Source organism: Petaurus breviceps, unplaced genomic scaffold (assembly GCF_028583685.1).
Source record: "Petaurus breviceps papuanus isolate PSGF00001 unplaced genomic scaffold, PetGlider_PUasm1.0 91133, whole genome shotgun sequence".
Taxonomy (NCBI): Eukaryota; Metazoa; Chordata; class Mammalia; order Diprotodontia; family Petauridae; genus Petaurus; species Petaurus breviceps.
The window spans coordinates 101,086,875-101,109,426 of record NW_027187419.1 but is presented as its reverse complement, the minus strand read 5'-3'; the positions used below and the strand labels follow the sequence as shown (position 1 = coordinate 101,109,426).

Sequence of the window (22,552 nt, the reverse complement as noted above, 5' to 3'; positions counted from 1 at the left end):
AGAATAAAAGCAGGTGACAACAAGGATCTCACCAATGTTAGGATTGTGAGGTAAAGATGATGGGAGCACATGAGAGGCACATAGGAAATATTAACCTTAAAATATGGAGGGGGGTCAGAACAAGAGAACTTCAGCTTTTGGGAAAGGAAATTTAGAATCTTTGTCATTTCAGATGTGTACATTGAAAGAAACGATTATTTATTTCTTGTACTTAATAACCAATTATTGTATTGGCACCAAGGTTTTTTCCCCCTTTTCTGCTTCCTCATCCAGAAATCAACCATTGTGAAAAATCTTGCAGACTTATGTAGGGGGGTGGCTAGATGACACAGTGAATAGAGCACTGGCCCTGGAGTCAGGAGGACCTGAGTTCAAATCCTGCCTCAGACACTTCTCTCACACACACACACACACACACACACACAAACTAGCCTGTGACCTTGGGCAAGTCACTTAACCCCAATGGCCTGCCTTCCCCCCTTCAAAAAGAAAAAAAAAGACTTATGTAGGCTAAGATCTAATCAAAAACAGTAAAAGAAATTGTAAGTTTGGGATAATAGAAGGATTTCTGCTCATTGTGTTTACTCAGACTGGTCTGGGGAAATGTGGATTCTCCCTTATGTCAGACAAGTGATATGGACATTGATGAGCCTCTTTGATCAAGACTTGGGTAATCCAAGTTACTCCCAAGACCCTCACTGGAATACAGTCTAACCCCTCACTGTAATATGTTCTCTCATTAATTGTTAACCAATCAGAGTTTATTGCCACCCTCAGGAACACCTCTTCCAAGGGCATAGAAACTGTAAGCCCACCACCATGAAGAGTCTTTGGCATTGGAGAGTGCCACTGACCCTTTATTAATAATCATGCTAGTCTTATTAATAAAATGATTAAATTATCCAGAAACTATGTCTCTCAAACTTTTTAAATGTCATAGTATAAAAAAAACAACTAAAGACATCATAGCAAGGAAAATTGTGAATGCTGAATAAAGATATTTGAAAACAAAATTAAAACAGGAGAACTAAAGCTTTGTCTTGCTTATTTAAAAGTAATACTAACTGCAGTCATTTATGGAAACTATCATCAATAGACAATTATCATGTCACATCATGTATACCATTAATCATGTGATATATTAACTTTTCTGTAACTTTTATTATAACACTAAGCTCTGATAACACAAAATGACCCTTTGCTCATAAGTTTGAAAATTAAAGATAATGTTGTCTCATGGTAAGATCATAGGTTTGTGAGAGACCTAAGTTCTAAACCTTTCTTTCCTGGAAAGAGAATTAGACTTGGAGTCAAGAGACTTAAATTTGAATCCAGGCTTTAGCCATTCCTAATTGTGCAACCTTGAGCAAGTCAGTTATCCTCTCTGAATGTCAGTTTCCTCATGTAAAATGAGAAAAATAATATTTACAATGCTTATTTCATAAGATTGCTAAAAGGAAAGCATTATAGGGTTCAACCAGAAGCAGATAAGAAGGTTTTCTTAAAAGAGCAATGCAAAAAAAAAAAAGAAGAAGAAATCAGTAGAATGGGAAAGACAAGAAAATCAGAGATATTAAGGGAATGCTTCATGCAAAAATGGGCATGATAAAAGACAAAAATGTTAAGGAATTAACAGAGGCAGAAGAGACTAAGAAGCATCACGGATACACAAAAGAACTATACAAGAAAGATCTTAATAATATAAATAAACAAATATTACCAATAACTATGATGGTGTGGTTACACAGACATCCTAGAGAATGAAGTCAAGTGGGATATAGGAAGCATAAGGCTATTGAAGGTGATGGAATTCCAGGTGAGTTACTAAAAATCCTAAAAGATGATGCTGTTAAAGTGCTGCACTCAATATGCCAGCAAATTTGGAAAACTTAACAGTGGCCACTAAATTGGAAAAGATCAGTTTTCATCCCAGTCCTAAAGAAGAGTACTGTCGGGGTGGCTAGGTGGTGCAATGAATAGAGCACTGGCCTGAAAGTCAGGGGGACCTGAGTTCAAATCCAGCCTCAGACACTTAACACACTTACTAGCCATGTGACTTTGGGAAAGTCACTTAACCCCAACTGCCCTCCAAAAAAAAAAAAGAGAGAGAGAGAAGGGTACTGCCAAAGAATGTTCAAATTACTGAACAATTCTGCTCATTTCATATACCAGCAAGGTTATGCTTAAGATTCTGCAAGCTAGGCTTCAGCAATACATGAACTGAAAATTACCAGAAGAGCAGGCTGGTTTCTGAAGAGGCAAAGGAACTAGGGACCAAATTGCCAACATTTACTGGATTGTGGAGAAAGCAAGGGAGTTTAAGAAAAAAAAAACATCTGGTTCTGCTTCATTGACTACACTGAACCTTGTGTGAATCACAACAAAATGTGGCAGACAGGAGTTCCACATCATCTTACTTGTCTCCTGAGGAACCTGTATGCAAGCCAAGAAACAACAGCTAAAACCAAACATTGAACAACTAATTGGTTTAAGATTGCAAAAGGAATATGATGTCACCTTATTTATTTCATTTATATACAGAGGACATCATGTAAAATGCTGGACTGGATGAACAAAAAACCAGAATTGAGGTTGCTGAAAGAAAAGTCAGCAATCTCTAATATGCAGATGATACCACTCTGATGGCAGAAAGTGAAAAGGAAATAAGAAGCCTATTGAGGAGTGTAAAAGAGGAGAATGTGAAAGTTGGCTTGAAGCTTAACATAAAAAAAAAAAACTAAGACTTTGGCAACTGGTCCCATCACTTCCTGGCAAAGAGAGGGAGAAGAAATGCAAGAAGTGTCAGAGTTTATATTCCTGGTGTCAAAGATCACTGCAAAATCAAGGGGATGTCCATCAAATGGGGAATGGCTAAATAAGTTGTGGTATATGAATGTAATGGAATACTATTGTGCTATAAGAAATGAGGAGTAGACAGACTTCATAACAACCTGGAGAGACTTATATAAGCTGGTGCTGAGTAAGGGGAGCAGAAGTAGGAGAACATTGTACACAATTACAGACACATTATATCTGCGATGACTAACTTTGATAGACTGGGCTCCTCTCAGCAATGAAAGGCTATAAGACAACTCCAAAAGACTCATGATGGGAAAGGACTATCCACATTCAAAGAAAGAACTACAGAGTCTGAATGCAGAATGAAGCAAACTACTTGCTCTCTCTTTTTTTGTTGTTTTGTCCCTTCTTTCTCATTGTTCATTCCATTGGTCATAATTCTTCTTTACAACTTGACTAATGTTTAATGTGAAGGTATTTGTAGAAGCTATATCAGATTGCATGCTGCCATGGGGGGGGAGGGGGAGGAGAGCAAGGGGGAGAAAATTTGGAACTCAAAAGCTTGTGTAACTAAATGTTGCAAACTAAAAGTAAATAAGAAAAGAAAAAGAGAAAAGTCAGTTTTCTAAAAATAAAAATAATTGAATATGTATTTTTAAAAAAGATCACTGCAGACAGTGACTGCAACCTTGAAATTAAAAGATACTTGCTCCATGGAAGGAAAGCTATAGCAAATCTTTTCAACATCCTAAAAAGCAGAGATATCCCCTTGCTGACAAAAGTCTGTATAGTCAAACTATGGTTTTTCCAGTAGCAATGTATAGCTGTGAGAGTTGGACTATAAGGAAAGGTGAGCACCATAGAATTGACTCACGAATTGTAGCGCTAGAGAAGACTTTTGAGAGTCCCTTGGACAGCAAAGAGATCAAATTAGTCGATATTTAAAGAAGTTAATTCAGTCTATTCACTGGAAGGTCAAATACTGAAGCTGAAATTTAAATACTTTGGTCACATAATGAGAAGACAGGATTCATTGGAAAAGACTCACGTTGGAAAAGATTGAAGGTAAAAGGAGAAGGGAACAACAACAGAGGATGATATGGATAGATAGTGTCATGGAAGCAATGAACATGAACTTGTAAGACTTTGAGAGGTAGTGGAAGACAGGCCTGCCGTGTGATGGTCCTGGGGTTCATGAAGAGTCAGATGCAACTGAACAATGGGACAACAACAAACCAGAGACTGACTAAGAATAAATCACTACCCTGTTATTAGTCTCCTATAGTTAATGGTTTGCAGACCATTGCTCAAATGCATGAAATGACTGTCTTTTTGTAATTGAATAATGGTCATCTTTGAGACTTTATTACCTCCTCTACTTCCTACCTGGTTTTACTTTGTTCCTATGGGTCTCTGTATTTTGCAAGCTTTTCACTCCATGTGGTTTGGAGAGATTGTGAGTAGTCAGTATATTAACCTCTACTTGCTTTTCAATTTGTATGGATTGATGTTATATCTAGGCAGTTGTCACCAATAGCTCTATCAGCCATGATGCTCCAGGTCCATTCAAATGTATTTGTTGAATTTTCAAGAATATTTTTGGGGGTGGTTAGTGTAATGTAATGCCAAGAAAAGGCAACTTCCCAAGGTTCAAAATACCAGCATAGGTGCTCTCCATTTTATTCAGTGACCAACCAAGAACAGAGAAGATCAAAACATGACATCATTCCAAATACAGCAATTACTAAATGTGATTAAATAATCTCCAAGGACTACCCCACCCCAGGACCTTCCAATCATTCAATCAATTACAAAGTCCCTGGTCTAAATACTTCTCCACCCCTAGGCTATACCTTTATTTGTCAATCACAGAGCACAAAAAGGTCAAAAGTTCCCCATCCCTGGATCTCAATTGAATCTACCCCAGAGTTACATCAAGTTTAAACACAGCACTTAATACCCAAATGGAGGTCTTTTCTTCATATTGACACAAGGCAAGTTCTCAGCAATCTTAGTTCCTGGGGAGACAAGGCTTAGCAAGGCCACAAGATACGTTGCCAGTCCCTTCATTAATTCATCCTCTGTCTGTAGAACAGTCCTAGAACCCCTGAAAACATTAGCAAAGCCCTCTCCCAGGATTTCTGTAAACATACAACAAGAAAATCCTTCTTCAGGGCTTCTGAACCAACAGAAAGGTTCCCAGACCCCTGCAACAACAGCACTGTCCTTCACCAGTGGACAGTATTCACTCTGTCTGCAGGACAGTCTCCAGACCCCTGCAACAACAGCACTGTCCTTCACCAGTGGACAGTATTCACTCTCTGTCTGCAGGACAGTCTCAGGGCTTCTTAGTGAACAGCCAGGTTCCAGGACTTCTTCAACAAAAGGACTGTCTTTCACCAGTGGACAAATCTGGCAAAACAACATCAAAACAGACAGACAAAGTACCAGCAAAATAGCCATGTCTCCTCAGTCCTTGGCAGCTCAGGGGGCAGGTCTCAAAAGTCCAGGGCAATTCAAAGCAGCCACCAGCAATTCTCTTAGTCTCTCTCTCTCCACGAGGTGCTGCTTCCAAAAAAAAGTTCTTCTGCCTCTCTCTTGTCTCTCCAAATCTACGTCACCAGCTCCTCCCAGTTCAGGACTTTCTTTTCACATCAACAAGTCCATCCCACAGGTGGCATTAACAAGCTCTGGGTTTTAACACAATCAATTTGAAAACCAAGCCAATACAGGGGAATCTTTAAATGCCATTACTATCACAGTTAGGTAGCACAGTGAATAGAACACTGGCCCTGGAGTCAGGAGGACCTGAGTTCAAATCTGGCCTCAGGCACTTAGCACAAAACTAGCCCTGTGACCTTGGGCAAGTTGCTTAACCCCAGCTGCCCTCCAAAAAGAAAAAAAAAGGAATATTTTGGGACTTGTATTCATAGTATTAGGTCATTAGTAATTTATAAAGGAGAACAAGCTTCAAGTATATAATTCTAGCCACATGATTATGTCTTTCTAGTTATCTGGTGGATGCTAAATGTTTACAACCTACAGTGATAAGCTAATTTACTATATAATCTGTAGTAATCAATAAATCCAGTATCCTTAAAAATAACCTTTCTATAATTTCTGATTATATTGATTTGATCCTGAATTACTGTCATAAACCTTTCTATTTCTATAATCAAATCTCCATGACATAACTATTTGTTCAGTGCTTCATTGTTAATGTATTATTGGTTGAGTTCATATGGATGTTACCCATGGAGTTCCTTTAGTTTACATCCTCGAACTTTAGCCATTTCATTGGATATCTCCAGAGAGACTCCACTTTCAGTTAGAGTGGTCAAATCAAATAACATATATATGTTGACATTCTTTACTGTGAGGTCTGTTTATTCCAAGATTATATTGTCTGAGAACATCTACAAGTCTTTTTCCTCTTATTTGACAATGAAATGTTCATCTTTCTATAGCTACTTTGGAATTCTAAGCCATATATGTCATTAACATTGTGCAAACATTTGTTTAATACCTTTGGATTCATTGTCATCCATTTTACCTTGCTACAATTTTGTGTTAAGACTAATATTGCTTACATTTTAAGTATGCTAAATATGTTCTTCCAATTCAGCTTTGGCATCAGATTCCAATACGCTCACCCTCAGCTTTTTTTCTGCTAGTCTTATGGTCAATATATCTTGCTTGGAGAAGACAAAAATATTTATAAATATTGCCTCCTTCCAGGGGTATGCTGGAGCCTGTTCTAACCACCTTCCAAGAACCAAATATTAAATTTTCAGTGTAGACATATGCTTAAACCTCAGAAATCTGAGATCATGACAATTTAGGGCTTGAATTATTGTTTCGTTGATTTCTAAACTTGAGAAAATATAGGTAACACAGATTAAGCTTAATGTGTATGCATACATTTTCCCCCAGAGAGTTTGATTATTAAATATTTACCATCACACCCCTATATTGTTCTAAAAACATTACGTGCACTCAGCAGGAGTTAAGTCCCAACTAAAATCCCACCTTCTATAAGGAGCTTTCCCTAACCCCTCTTAATTCCAATGTTGTCCCTATTTTAATTAATTTAATTTAACTATTTCCTACTTATCCTGTATATGGCTTGCTTTATTTAGCTATATTTGTTTGCATGGTTATCTCCCCAATTAGATTGTAAACTCCTTGAGGATGGGTATTCTCTCTTGCCTCTTTTTGTATCCCTGGCACTTAGCACAGTGCCTACCACATAGAAGGTGTTTAATGAATGTTTATTGATTGATTCTCAGCCAATATATTATTATGTTTTTTTCAGATGTTTTAAGTAGTAGAAGCTGTAAATTATTTGTATTAAATATATAACCATATATAGCCCTATATTTGAAGTGTTAATGGCTATTCTCATCTTTTGGTTATAATGTTTGACACATTCTGTTAAGAAAGATGGAGAAGGCTTAACTCAAAGAGGAATATGGTAAAGTGCTTTGCTAGTAATTTACCCAGCACTGTACAGATTTTGAACCAGTAACTATGGATCTTAACCAGAATTATTACTTTTCATTTTGCAGAGAAGCTAAAGTTTGACTTAACTCTCTTGAAAAACTATTGTGTCATTTATTATATTAATGATATGCAAGCTTTCTGTTTCGCTTTTAGTCCAATTTGTATTTTCATTGTATTGTACATCTTTCAACGATAAAAATGGCCAGAAATGTTTCACATCCTCCTTCTTTGAGAATTCTCTCATCTAATTTATTTACTTCTCAAGCCTCCATCACAGGGAGGTCAGAAAGCCGGGGCATGGTACCTTGGAAGCCCCAGGGAGTAGCATCAGGCAGGGACCAGACCAGCATAGTTCCACAAAGTTTGGATCAGAACAGCTCAGGCCAAGGGATTCTTAAGTCTCTAAAGCTCTGTCCTAAGATGCCAGTCAGCCCTGGATAATTATCTCTCTGAACCACAAAGATCCAAGGAAACTTGATCCTGAGAGTTGGAAGTCAGCACAATGGTCCAGAGGATCCATGTTGAGACCACATAGAGAGCAGAGGGTGGAGTCTGACCCTGGCACCAAATTCCAGTACAGGAAAACTCAGAATACAATGTTCCCAAAGGCAAAAGAGTAATGCAACTAAGAATAATGTACCCTGAAAAACAAAATATAATCCTAAAAGTGAGGGGGGAATGATCTTTAATTGAATAGAGGACTTTACAAGATTCCAGAGAAACCTAGAAAGGTAAATTTATTTCAGCAACTGGAAAGGATACCATATGATGATGTAATACTGACATTCTAATAGAGGGAGAAGAAACAAGTATCCTTTCAGAAGTTCAATATCCTCAAAATCTATTGAAGGAGTTAAATAAAACAATCTGGGGGTCGTATGGGGTGGATTGGTTCTATTCTGAGGGTTTGAAGAAAATAAAGAAAAGAGAGGGGGAAAAAAGAAGGAATTCATGAGGGTAGAAAGGAGGAAGAAGGTGTGGAACTTTTCTATTTCTCATAATTGGGATGTGTAAGAAGAGTAATTAAATATTGAGGAAGGAATGGAGGAGAGGGAATCAGATGAACTTCATTATTATCTGAAATAGACAAAGAAGGATTGAACACAGAGAAAGATATTTTGGTGTATAAATATGCCAAGATATTAGGAAATACCCTGTTTTCCAAAGCTAAGGGCTAGCAAGCAAGATGTGCCCTGAGCTTTACATAACAACAATCCTTTGCATTCACTCTCTGTACGATCTCATCATCTGGCAAAATCACATAGTTCTTGTATTGCTTTGACCAATATCAAGTGTTCCCTGAGCTCCTACCAGCACTGTACAAATTACCCATGTTTCCGACGTAAAGCCCTGCTATGAATCAAACTTGTCACATTGTTGCTGTTAGCCCTTATTGTCAGGGCTACAACTCACTGCACAGTCGTTGGTATAAATATTGAGATCTCCCCACACTGTCTCAGGTTCCCCCCCCAACCACAGGTAAGGCCCCAGCACTTGTATCTTGTTCCATCCTTACTCACAAGTCGTGCCCCTCACTTTGAAATTAAACTTCTGTTTGATTTCTGATTCTGTCTCTAGCCTGCTCTGTTCCACTCCAGTCATTCACAGGTGAGAGACCAGTTCAGTCTGGTTAACAAGTACATTCATTTCAACAGGGAAATGACTAAAGATGAGGGTTAGAGGTTAAGAGAAAGGACAATGCTGAGTAGGCAATAGCCATGAAATCTAAGGGTTTGAGTCTTAGATTGCTTCTTGGGCAATTGAGGAATGACCAAAAATTGTACATGAATGTAATAGGATATTATTCTGCCATAAGGTATGATGAAAGGGAAGGTTTCAGAGAATCTTGGTTAATATGAACTAATGAAGAGTGAGTGAACAGATACAGGAAAATATCTTATAAAAAGCAACATTATAAAGAAAAATATCTTTGTATATATACCTTTTGATGCACTGTAAAAATGATAAAAATGCAGTTTCAGAAAAACATAGCAAGACTTGTATGGACTGATACAGAGTAAAGTGAGTCAATCAAGGAGAACAATATATACTACAACAACATTGTAAAAATGAACAATTTGGGGGTGGCTAGGTGGCGCAGTGAATAGAGCACCAGCCCTGGAGTCAAGAGGACCTGAGTTCAACTCTGGACTCAGACACTTAATAGTTCCTAGCCGTGTGACCTTAGGCAAGTCACTTAACCCCAATTTGCCCTGCCTTCCCCCCTCTCAAAAAAAAAGTGAAAAAAATGAACAATTTTGAAAGACTTAAGAACCTGATCAATACAATGATCAATAATATTCCTTTTCTTAATCCAGTAATTAATTTTGTATAACCTTAAGCCTCCAACACAAGGAATTTCCAAGCTAATGAACTTCATGCATTAAGTGTTGCCATATATCAGGAAAACATGATATTGTAGTTGAGAATGATTTTATTTCTTCTACACATAGACAAAATGAAAGATAGAAAGTTCTGAAAGTTAGGAGTAAGTATGTAGTCAGAAGACATCTATGAACGGGAGGAATGTCTGGTCTCTGGTGGTTTGGAAGGTGACCAATGGCTGAAAGGAAGACCTGCAATGTTCAACTCAATTAAACAAACATCTGTTAGGTTCCTGCTAGGTGCAAGGTTCTTTGCTAATGTTGCAAAGGAAAAAGTAAACAGCTAAATAAGGATCACATTCCTGATGTGCTATAGTGGTCCACAGACCAGAGTACCAGACAAACAATAATGACGAACATTCATTTAAAGCTTTGAGATTTACAAAGCTATTTTCATTTTAACAACTCTCTGAGATCGACTGTGTAAATATTGTCTCTATTTTACACATGAGGAAACTAAACCTCAGAGAGCTTATCCTCTGTGACTTATCTGAATAAGTCACAAGCCTAGAAATGTCAGAGCTGGGCTTCAAACTGAGGTCTTCTTATTTGAATGCCAAAGTGGTAATCTTTCTGCTACAAGGAGACACGTGATATAGACACATAACTGATATATACGAAAGACTAAATGAGAGGCATCATCCAGTAGAAAGAACATAGGTACCAGAAATGAAAGCGGTTTTCTTCCAGATGGAAGAACATCAGCAATTGTAACATTATAGCTATTACGGTAAAAACAAACGTTCATTTGTCTAGAAATTTTAAAATAGCATTTAGGTAAAATAGATTTTGTTTCTATTTGTACCATACTATTCATAAGAAACTTTCCAGGGTAACAAAAGCCAGGAAACAAAGTTATTACTCAAGATTCAGTAACTTCAGAACAAACTGTGGAGAACCATTACACCATAAGAAATTATAAAATAGAAGTTTTCAAAGAAACCTAGGAAGACTTGCATGAACTGCTTCAGAGTTAAGTAGAACCCTGAGAGCATTTTATACAGGAAGGATGACATTGCAAGGAACAACAATTTTGAAAGACTTAAAAATGTGCATCACCCTGACTGCAGCATGCTCATGAGGAAGCATGCTACCTACCTCCTGACAAAGGGATGATAGACTGGAGGGCAGAATTAGACATACATTCTTTTTTGACCACCAAGTGTGTGAATTTGTTTGGCTTGATTGTGCTTATTATATTAAGGATTGTTCTCTCTTTTTTTTTATTTGGGGGAGATCTGTTGGGGAGAGGGAAGCTATTGATAGAGTTGCCAAAAATGTAGAAAAGGAAGAAAAAATGTCATTAGAACATTTTTAATGTATAAAAGAGACAAAGTTCAGAAGGAAACACAGATAAATAGGGCAGCTTTGAAAGTAATATTTATCATACACTTGACAAAAAACAAGGTGTACAGAATAGAGTTCCATGTTTTCATATAGATTATTTTTCTTTCTATTTGGTACATAGATGTTATTTCTTAGTTTTCATTAAATTCAGAGCAATAAATGAAATTTTAGAAAGTAATAAGTGAAGGGGTCAGAATAGATGATCCAGAAAGTTTAAAAGATGTAATTTTTTTTAAAACCAAGAATAAATCACCAAAAAGGCATCAATAAGACTGTTTAAAAACATAAGTATACACAAACTATATGCTGCACTCTCCTTCTATATAAGGCATGTGGATGAAGACAGTCATAAAAAAACAAGTCACTTAAATATTATCTAATGTTTCTGATCAGCTCTAGTCGGTTCAGGTATGTAAGGCAAGCAAGAGCTTGTGGAAGGGTGAGTCCAAAGAACAGGAAGGAACTTGAATGAATTCAGCAAAATATCAGCCCCTTAGCTCTATAAAATCACAGGAGTGAAACATTGCCCCAGGCTATAGGGTGAGTCAATGCTTTTTCCCTTCAGAGTCAGAGCTGCCTAGTTTAATACTCACCCTCAGTGGCCAAATCAACAATGAGCAAGTAGGAAGGGTTACCAGCAGCCAAGTATGAAATGTCATGGAGTACAACAGGAGAGGAAGATTGTACAGCACTTTTTTAGAGAAACAGGTCTCATCTCCAGACAGGTCAGTGAAATTAGTCTCCTTAATCATACTACCTAATAGCCAGGAGGGAAATTTATGCGTCTGATTCCCAATTTGGATGGATCTATCCTCTATGAACTCTTCCTTTGCAAAGGTATTTCAGCCAATTGGATGAAGAGCAAGCATTTTGGCTTAAAATTATTTACAGTTGGAACACTCTTGAGAGGCAATTTGGTGAAGTGACTAAAAAGTCTACCTGGCACCCTTTTCAAATCTTGCCTTTGACTCATTCTGGTCATATGACCAAGTCATTGAAATTCTTGGGGTACTAAACAACCTTTTCCAGAGACACCACGGGTCCAGTCCCTATCCCCTAGCAACGAAACATTGTAAAGCCCATCTCCTCCACTGGCAGCTGCCATTCTAAAACTCAAGCCCATATAAAAAAAATCAATGCTTTTTACAAAATCATCCAAAAAGAAGGGGATTAAACGTAGAGACAATGCGCTTCAATAGAAATATCCTTGGCTTGGGAATGGGACCTACATTCAAATCCCATCAGTGAAGTTTACTAGCTCTGTAAACTTGAGAAAGTCACAGCCTCCCTAGGTCTTTGTTATTCTGCTTATTAGAGTTGAAAAGTAGAGCTTACCTGCTCTTTTAGAAAGGGAAAAAATAGAACACTGGGGATGAAAGAAGAAAATACTGTATTTAATTTGGAGGACAGTCACCAGTTTTTAAAGAAATTTATGATAATTAGATTTGTTATGCAGAACACTAGCCACTATAAAAATAATTTTAGCTATATTTTTTCTGAAAAAAATCAATTCTATAAAAATCATTTCTATTTGTAGAATTGGAAGGAACCTCAAAGTTCTCTGATCCAACTCCCTCCTTCAGATGGAACCGGAGACACCAAAAGATAAAGTGATTTGCCCAAGGCCATACAACTAGTTAGTGGCATAGGCTTGACAGAAGGCCTGGTCTCCAAAATCCCAATCCTGTGCTCTTTCCAATGCAATCCTTCTAGAAATTCCAAGTGGAAGTTTAGCAAATCCAGGGCTGTGGACAAAACAGGTTGATGAGGACACACCTTCCTTTGATATTATCTACCATTTTTACCAGAAAAGGCATTTTATCACAAATACCTTTGTTGTTGTTCATTCCTCATTTTCCAAAAGGACCAATGACATCACAAGGGTGATGTCTTCAATTGAGCAGAGTTGCACAAGTCAGCCTTATTCTCTCTTCCAGAGTCACTGAAGTCCAGTGACAAGACAAAAGTCAAGATGACTGATGATGGCCCGAAATTCAGTGGATGGCCTTTGTAAATCATGGTCTTTTCCGTTTATTGATAATAGTTGCTAGGGTACAGTGGATAGAGTGCCACAGTTTCAAATCCTGACACCGATACTTTTCTTTGTGGCTTTTTGGAGAGGGCAGTTGGGGTAAAGTGACTTACCCAAGGTCACACAGCTAGTTTTTTGTGTGTTAAGTATCTGAGGCCGGATTTGAACTCAGGTCCTTCTGACTCCAGGGCTGGTGCTCTATTCACTGAGCCACCTAGCCACCCCTGACACTTATACTTCTTACCTAGGGAACCATAGGCAATCCTTTAACCTCTTGGAGCCTCAGTTTCTCTTCTGTAAAATGTGGGGGTTGGCCTAGATTATTTCTAAGGTTCCTTCAAGTTCTAGACCTGTGATCTATGATCCTCCAAGTACAATATGAAGCCTGGGATAAGGTTGAGAGACCAGGAGGTTTGAGACTGAGATATGAACAATAAGGAGCACATTTAGAAAGTCTTAGCTCAAGTCTATAGGGTGGAGAAGTTGGAAAGTATCTCAGTTTCTCCCGAGTTAGATCATCACCCTGTAGCTTTCATTATTTTGTTCAAAATGCTATAAATCCCCAGAACATTGGACTCATCCATATTGAAGTTTGGAGACAGAGATGAATTCTACTAGCAAATATAAATTTCAGATCATTGGTTCTTCTGCTTGACTCCCTCAGGGCAGATAATAAAGAATTAACTGTAGCAGACGAGCACATTGACCAATTTGGAAGTAGCTGAGAGATGAAGGACAGCACAAAGATAGGATTAAAGGTGAGAAAAAGAAAAATTGCAGAAATTGAGGTCACTAATTTTAGAGGAGAATGAAGTATGATCTACTAGGAAGTGCTAAATAGATGAAGGATTACCTACCTCACAGATGCTGGTGACCAGTAGTGTCTCCTTTCTCTACTCAAGGGAGAATGAGGTTGAATGGACTTAATTTGAGAGGCTGGAGAGAGATGGAGAAGGGCAAAGGAATAAGGACACTAAGGGAACTTATTAAAACCAGGCCAGACTTCTCCCAATTGAGTATTATAAGATTCTTAAGGACCATTCTGGTCTAATTTACCATCCTCATCAAAAGACCATTAGAAGGTTTTAAAAGACCATGTGAAAGGGCAGCTTGGTGGTACAGTAGAAAAGCACCAACCCTGGAGTCAGGAGGGCCTGAGTTCAAATCCAGCCTCTGATACTTACTAACTGTGTGACCCTGGGCACAGTCTCTTAATTCCCAATTTCCTTAACAACAACAAAAAAGACCATATGTAAAGGGCTGGGACTAGACAGGCAGTATAGAGGAGTAAACAGAAAACTATACGTGGAGAAAAGAAAACCTTTCTCCTAGTTCAAATTCTCCTTTCCTAGTTATATGACACTGAATGAGTTGTTTCAACCTCTTAGTGCCCCCAGACAATTCTCTCCTTTTTTAAATTTAGTTTTATTTATTTATTTTTGTTCCATTTTAAGCTCTGAACTGTCTCCCTCCCTCACCCTTCCCACCCTGCACTAAAGGTCATTTCACACACACACACACACACACGCACACAAAACCATACCATAGATACTTCTCTCTGGATCTGGATAGTATCTTTCTTCAAAGGTCTTTTGTAATTTATTTGAGCATTTATAATATTCAGAATAACTTAGTCATTCATAGTTCTTTGAACAATATTGCTGTTAGGGTATGCAACATTTCTTTGTTTCTGTTCATTTCACTCTTCATTATTTCATGCAAGTCTTTCCATGTTTTCTAAAATCAATCAGCTCATCATTTCTTATTGTACAGTAGTATTTTGTCACAATCATAAACCACAACTTGTTTAACCATTCCCCAATTGATGGGCATCCTCTCAATTTCCTGTTTTTGCCACCACAAAGAGAGCTGCTATAAATATTTTAGAATATATAGGTCCTCTTCCTTTTTCCCTGATCACCTTAGGAAACAGACCTAAGGCTATGAATTGCAGAGAACCATGACTTTTGTACTGTCAAAGAATGTTTCTCACAGGATGCTCCCTATGCCAAGAAAATCATATGTCCTCCTCCCTCCTCCCAAAAAGAAAAGAAAGAAAAGGATTTTGGGGAAGCCAAAGGACAACAACGATAACAACAAAAAGGTTCAAGAATTGAACAAGAAGAATACCTTTTGTAGGAGCATGACCCGAGGTGGACAAGCTAGAGATAAAAAGGTCAAGTAAGGAGAAGGTGGCAGGAATCCAGTAAGATGCACATGTAGGGAGTGACTTACCAGCATAGCTAGTGCCCCAAAATGATGCCAGGCACCATTTGGTTCCAAGGAACCAAAATAAAAACCCTACTCTTTTACTTTTTCAGAATACTTTCATGTACCCCCAAACTAACACCCACATGAGCTGGGTTACACAGAACCCTGGGTGCTTGCCACCTCAGTCTCTCCTTGACTTCTTTGTGCTCTGCCCCCCAACCAGGGAGGTAGAATGATGCCATTGTGTTCATAATTACAGGTTCTTCTTTATATTGGAAAAGAGCTCAGGAGAGCTTCCAGGTTCCAAAAATACATCATGGCAAGAAGGGGATCATGCCCAGACCCTCCAATGTGAAGTAACTGTTCCCTGACTTCTCAGGTTTCATAAACAATTGAGACTTGAACATTGTCTGTTCCCAATACAGTCCCTCCTCCTTGGCATCTCCAAATGCTCCGGCTTCTCTTACACATGGAACAGTTTTCAATTTAAATATATAATAAGAGAAGATGTTATCAGAGCACAAGAAACAGTAAAAACCCAGGGACCAAAAATTGGAGGATGAGGTGCTTAAGCTGAAAAATTCAACCCAATAAAGAGAGAAAAAGTGTCAATAAGACATAAGAAATATACAGAAAAGGGCAAAGGAAACAGAAGGGGACACAGACAAGAAAAGCAGTGTTGGTACTATCACTTAAAGCTACTATATACAAAGTACACACAATACTATATACAAAATTATATATAATATATGTACATATGTGTAAAGTTGATATGTATGTGGTAGGTTCATAGTTTTAGATACAATCTACTTTTTCTATCCTTTGAATATGGAAATATTCCTGTTTGTTGATAACTGCTAAGTTCATCATAAAATATATTTATTTTGGGGGTGGCTAGGTGGCACAGTGAGTAAAGCACTGGCCCCGGAGTCAGGAGGACCCAAGTTTGGTTCCAGCCTCAGACACTTAACACCCACATGAAAAAACTAGCCGTGTAACCTTGGGCAAGTTACTTAGCCCCAATTGCCCTCCAAAAGACAAATATATATTTGTTTGTTTGTTTTTAAAAATAAATCCAAGTCCCAAAGCAGAACCTAAACAAAATATATTCTTCTTTTCTTTCATTCCTTCATCCAACAATCATTTATTCAGCATACTTCATACAAAGTCACTGTACTAAATGCTGTACAGACTAGAAATACAAATAATAATAGATTATTTATAGTTACAAAGCACTTGTTATATATTATCTAATTTGATAATTATAACAGTTCTTTGAAAAAGCTAAACAAAACCAGTCCCTGCCCACAATACCTGTATGAAATCTAAGTATTATTATCTACTCATTTTTCAGATAATGAAACTGAGATTCAGAGATTAAGTGGTTTGCCCAAAGTCACACATTTAGTCAATGAAAGCACCAGACATAAAACGTAGGTCTTCTAACTCCAAGTCCTGTGCTTTTTCTTCTACATCACACTACAAGATTAAGATATAGTTCATGCTACCCAGAGAAGAGTTGAGAAAATCCAACACACTACTATATCCAAAAAGTCATTTAGTGATGCATGTCTTAGGATCCAGAGCTACCACTAAGAGGCATGTACTACAAAATGATCAGAGACAAAAGAAAAGGACCCATACGTACAAAAACATCAGTAGCAGCATGTTCTATTTTGACAAAGAACTGGGACTATCTTTTGCCTTTCTTTGTTTCCCAGAGCTTAGCACAGTGATAGGTACTTAATAAACACTAGTTAACTGAGATGAAGTGAATGTCCACCATTTAGGGAATGGCTGAAAATGATGGTATATGACTGTAATAGAATATTGTTGTGCTGTGAGAAATGATCAAAGGGATGGGCTTCAGAGAGACCTAGGAAGACTCATGTGAACTAATACAGAATGAAGTGAGCAGAACCAAGAGAATAATTTATAAGTTGAATAACAACACTTTAAAGGAAAACATCTTTGAAAAACTTAATAACCATGATTAATGAGGAGACCAGCCATGACTCCAGAAAATTAATGATAATACCTCCTGCCCCTTGGCAGAGAGGTGATAAACTGCAGGTGTAGAATGACACAGACATGGACAATGCATAAATGTGTTGTTGACGGTGGTGGTGGTGGTTTTTTGCTTGGTGATACTTATTTGTTATAGGACTTTTTTTTGAGAGGGGAGCAGTTATGGGGGAAGAGAAAAAGGGAGTGATAGTGATGCTAAAAAAAAGGAAAAGAAAAAAGAGTATCAGTAATACACTTTAAAAATAACAGTTAAGAGCAAAAAGAAGTTCAGAAGGAGATACATACAAGCAGAGCAGTGTTGATACTATCCAAATAACACTCGTATATACTTATAAAGCAAATCAGGCTGTACATAACAGAGATTTCACAATTTCATGTTCATGTTTTTCTGTTCTTCATTGTATCTGGAAATGTTCATATTTGTTTATGTTTGTCAGGCTCATAATAATTAAAAAGACTTTTTAAAATAAATTCAATTGCAGGGGTGAGGAATATTGCATACATTCAGACATGACTGATGTGTTCATTAATTGTACTGAACTGCTTTTTTTCCCCCTTTTTATTCTTTTTATAAAGGATGACTAACTGGGTGGGAGAGGAGGATGGGATATACTAAGAAACAAAAGATATAAGTAAAAATAAAGGTGAAAAAAATTTACAGATAGAGTTTATCCATTCATTAAAACCTGGGAATGGATCTAAGGCTCCTACACAAATAACAGTAGACAGTAACAGTAATGCTACATGTAGCATATAAATAGGACAGACCACATGCTATTGTAATATACAAGGAGGAAGAGATTGCTCCTTGATCTGTAGATTGACCAAAGAAGTCATTTTTACTAAGCCTAGAAAGTTTTCCAAAGACTAAAATGGAAAGGAAAATGGGAAGGGCAAAAAAGGAGACATTCTAGGCTCCCCCCCAAAAAAATGGCAGAAGCACTGAGTCTTAAATCGGTGCCTTGGACTCCTCACCTTAGGGGTCAAAAAGTTCCTAGGAGACAGCTGTGAAATTAGAACAGCAAAGTCAAAGCCAGTCATGCATTTTCTACTTCTACCTCTTCTCTATTATCAACCAGACTCTGAGGCAGGGTCTACTATCCTAGAATTTCTATGTGCACACAGGTCAACTTTCAGTGGCAGGAGAGCTGATCTCCACTACCAGCACACTCCCCTTCTGGAGAGAGTCTACCACCTGCCATTCACAAAAGTGTTTGTTACTTTCTATGAGAGTCATCACAGTAACAACTCCCCCTCACAAGACCTGAGAATTGATGACTAGTCCCACCCATAAAAATGGCACATCATTCATTCATTCATTCAACAAATCTGGCCCCACTCCAGCCAAAGTACACCATTTTGTCTTTCTCTTCCCTCATATCTTAACTAGCATCTATGTCAAGAACTCCTTAAAAATCTAAGCTTCAGGGGCGGCCAGGTAGCACAGCGAGTAAGAGCACCGGCTCCAGTGTTGAGAAGACCTGGAGATCGAATCCTGGGCTCAGACACTCAGCACCACACCCAGAAACACCTGGCCGTGTAACCTTGAGCAAGTTACTTAACCCCAATTGCTTTAAAAAAAAAATCTAAGCTTCATCTTTGAAGAGACCTTCTCAAATCCTGATATAACATCATATAGAGAAATGTTGTCCAGACTTCGACCTATCACCTATTCAGAGATCAACAATGATTTCTGAAGGTAAAGCTATAGCTAGAAATTACTGTGGGAAGGATATATTTTGTTTTTTGTGGGGGATAACAATAAATCACAGAATACAATAAGCCCAGGGTGCAATTTAGATAAGTATATCCTTCCCCCCCCAGAGCACACCAATCACACTCTCACAATGGCGGAAGTGAGGAGGCATAGTAGGATGATGAAAGGTGGGGACAGGAAGAGAAATACCATAGGAAGAAGCTTGGAGTTCAGAGCAGGGATTTAAGGACAGCTGTGCCCGGTGGTACAGGCTGGCAAAAGGCCATGTCATACAAGAACAGTGGGCCAAAGGAATGCTAAGGGAAAGACGTATGCCCCACCAATATCAGTTTCCTGGAACAAAGCCTCAGTCATCCTATCCTAGTGACTGCTTTACCATCCCTTCTCACATTTGTTCATTTCTCTTCTCTGAATTGAATTTTTTTTATCAGATTTAATGGCTAGATGAAAAGGAACAGAAAAAAGCGAACAAATAAGAAACGACTATGTAGGGCTACCATTTTTCCAAATCACAGGGAAAATATACATCTGGCACTTCAATGATCTCCCAAGTTAGAGAGAGAGAGAGAAAGAGGGAGAGAGAGAGAGATTCAGCAAGATGTTTGCCCCCAGGTAAATCTGATTCTGTGTATCGCCATTTTTCTTTCTTTCAGCATACTTTCCATCACTTTCTTCCTCTCCTTTTACCTTTCCTGACTCTGCCTCCCCCCTACTCAATTACACTTCATATTCAGTGTTAAACACTAATTCTTACAGGCAAAACTTAGCCTATAAAAATTTATAAAAGAACAAAATTTGTCTTGAAGGCCATCCCTCCCTTTTTCTTTACTCTCCTCAGACTCCCAATACCCTCATGTTCACCCCCACCCCCAATCTCAAGAAATGACTGAAATTCATTTACCTTGAAGTATAGATATAGGCTGATAGTTAAAGTGCTATCCCTCCCAGGAAGAATTAAAACCTAAAGAAAATATGAAGTAATAAAACTCTCAGGGTGAAATATCAGACACTAGCTCCAGATTAGGTTAAATACCTCTGGTGGGTCTTGGGGGGGAAATGCCCCCAGGAATGGAAAGGTTCCTGGTGCACTGAAAATTCCAGCTACATAAAAGGCTGATCCTCAAAAACCCCTACTTACTTGAGCAAATCACTGTGGCAGATTTTGAGAATGCATTTTTGCATCTATTTTTAGATGAAGTTTCGAGATAATAGGAAGGAAAGGCACATATACTTATCACTATGATATCAAGTACAGTGTGATGAGAAGTCAGAACCAGGCAAAATTCTGTGGGAAAAAATGTTAGGAAGGGAAGGTGTCTTTCAGTTGGGTGGGTCAGGGAAGGCTTCATGAAGGAGGTGGCATGAGAGATGGTCCTTAAAGGAAAAGGCAGATTTAAGCAAAAATAAATAAATAAATATCTGGAGGGAGCATGAAGAGAAAGGTCCTTCTAAGCCCAAAGGCTATCATGAGAACAAGACAATACCATGGAAAGGGTGCCAACTTTGGAGTGAGAAGATTTGGGTCCAGATCCCCAGCTTTGAAGTTTATTTATATTAGATTGGATAAACCACTTAATCTGCCTTAGTCTCACTTTCTTCATCTGAATGTAATTGAACTTCTGCCTAAGCCTGCGGAGGTGTTGCTAAGGGTCAGCTGTGTTTAATGGAGGGAGATAGGACTCCTAACCTGAGAGACCACTGAGCCTCCTGAACTGTGTACAAGAGAAAAGGGTCTTCTTTGGATGCAGAGAGGCAATTGGGTAAAAGGAAAAGGAATTTGAGAGACTAAGTCAAGAGAGGTAAGCATGAACTTTTGAGTGGCAAACTAGAGATCTCCCCAGAGCCAGAAACATGTGGTGAATATGTTCCCTGCCATGTCCTTGGATTCCCAGCACCTGCAACTTTAGAAAGCTCCTCCATGACTCCCCTCAATGAAATAATTCTATCTCTCCTCGGATTAGATAGATCTGATCTTTCTTCCCAGCTATAGGGCTCATTTTCCCTCTTTATTTTTTTTAACATAAATTTTCACTGATATCATTACGTTAGTTTAGTTTTGTTTTTTCCCCTCCCCCCTTCCAGAGGACCTCATCTACTCTTGTGTATTCTTTGGTCTATTCTAATCTTCTCCATTTCTGTTTACAGCTTACTTTGTTAAAGAGGATTTGATAAAGAGATTTACTAGCTTTTCCAGAGTGTCTTTGCTGTAACTAGCATTTTGTAGAAGGAAACTAAGCTAACAGAAGTTAACAGTTACCATCCCCTGGAGAACAATCAGAGACTGTGGCTTTTATACGATGCTGGATTGCAGAAAACAATGAGGAACGGTAAATAGATAGACTTCTAACTTGATATCTCTATTGGCGATATGAGAGGTAAGGACAGATTGCCCAGCCATGGCTGTCCAGGATCCTTGCCTGCCCCTCTCCTGATCTACCAGAGGTGCAGGCACAGTCCTCCTCTTTGCTCCTCACAAAGGCCGAAATCAGTCTCCCTCCAAGATGGAGTAGATCAGATCCCAAATCAGATATCTATCTATGCCACATGCTAGCTAGGTGCATTTCTATTACACAGCTATCAACCACACATATATCTTACATGTAAAATGAGGAGGTTGGTTAGCCTCTGAGGTATGGTTCAACTCTACATCCATAATCCTTTGACTTTGGGAAAATCATGTCACCTCTCTAGGCCTCTGTTTCCTTGTCTGTAAAATGAGTTGGGCCTGATGGTCACGGAAGTCATTCTGGCTATAGACCTGTGATCCTACAAACAAAAGCACAGAGACAGGAGAGGACAGAATGAGAACAGGAAAGGGAGAGAACCCCAGAATGACGTGAAGGGGAACAAGATGAGATGAGGCTGGAAACGTAGGCAAGAGCCAAGTGATGGAGGGATTCTAAGGCCAGAATGAGGAGCTTGTACTTTATTCAGGAGGCAAAGGCTCATAGATGGATATTATCAGAAAAAACATGCTAGTATCACTTTGACAGGGATGAATTGGAGAAGATATAGACCGACCATAGGAAGACAAATTCAGAAGCAAATCCTTACAATAAGGGATGATCTAGTTGAATCAAGAGGGGCTTGGAAAGATAGAAGTGCTGGATAGTGCAAAGAGTATTGGACTGATAGCCAAGAGAACTAGCTTGCCTGCTGACTCCCTGCAGAGCCTTGGGCAATCACTTCCCCTCTTGGGGATGCAGTGTCCCCATCTCTACATGGCAATAATGTCACATGCTACAGAGGAGTGGAGGAGAATAAGAAAAGAAAAAAATCAAGGCATTGAGTTTAACTAATTGTCATTCATTGGTGACCTTGGAGAAGAGTGAAGCCATGTTGCAAAGGATCTAGGAATGAATAGGCGGTGAAGAAGAGACAGTGACAACCAATTAACTCCTGTTTCTGAAGGGGAGGAGGGAAATCAGATGATAGCCTTTGGAAGACTTGAAGAAATTTGTGGCCTGATAGGAAAGGAGCTGAGAGAGAGAGAGAGAGAGAGACAGAGAGAGAGAGACAGAGAGAGAGAGA

The 22,552-nt window shown here is 38.6% G+C and overlaps 2 long non-coding RNA genes across 2 annotated transcripts in view; one reads left to right on the top strand and one right to left on the bottom strand.

Annotated features, from left to right (window-relative positions):
• The window catches only part of LOC138155576 (uncharacterized), a 76,618-nt gene extending 56,385 nt beyond the window's left edge, over positions 1–20,233 (bottom strand). The window contains exon 1 of the long non-coding RNA XR_011166874.1: positions 19,923–20,233. This is a non-coding gene — a long non-coding RNA (uncharacterized lncRNA). The remainder of the gene's footprint in view (positions 1–19,922) is intronic.
• The window catches only part of LOC138155577 (uncharacterized), a 25,195-nt gene continuing 14,262 nt past the window's right edge, over positions 11,620–22,552 (top strand). Inside the window, exon 1 of the long non-coding RNA XR_011166878.1 lies at positions 11,620–11,758. This is a non-coding gene — a long non-coding RNA (uncharacterized lncRNA). The remainder of the gene's footprint in view (positions 11,759–22,552) is intronic.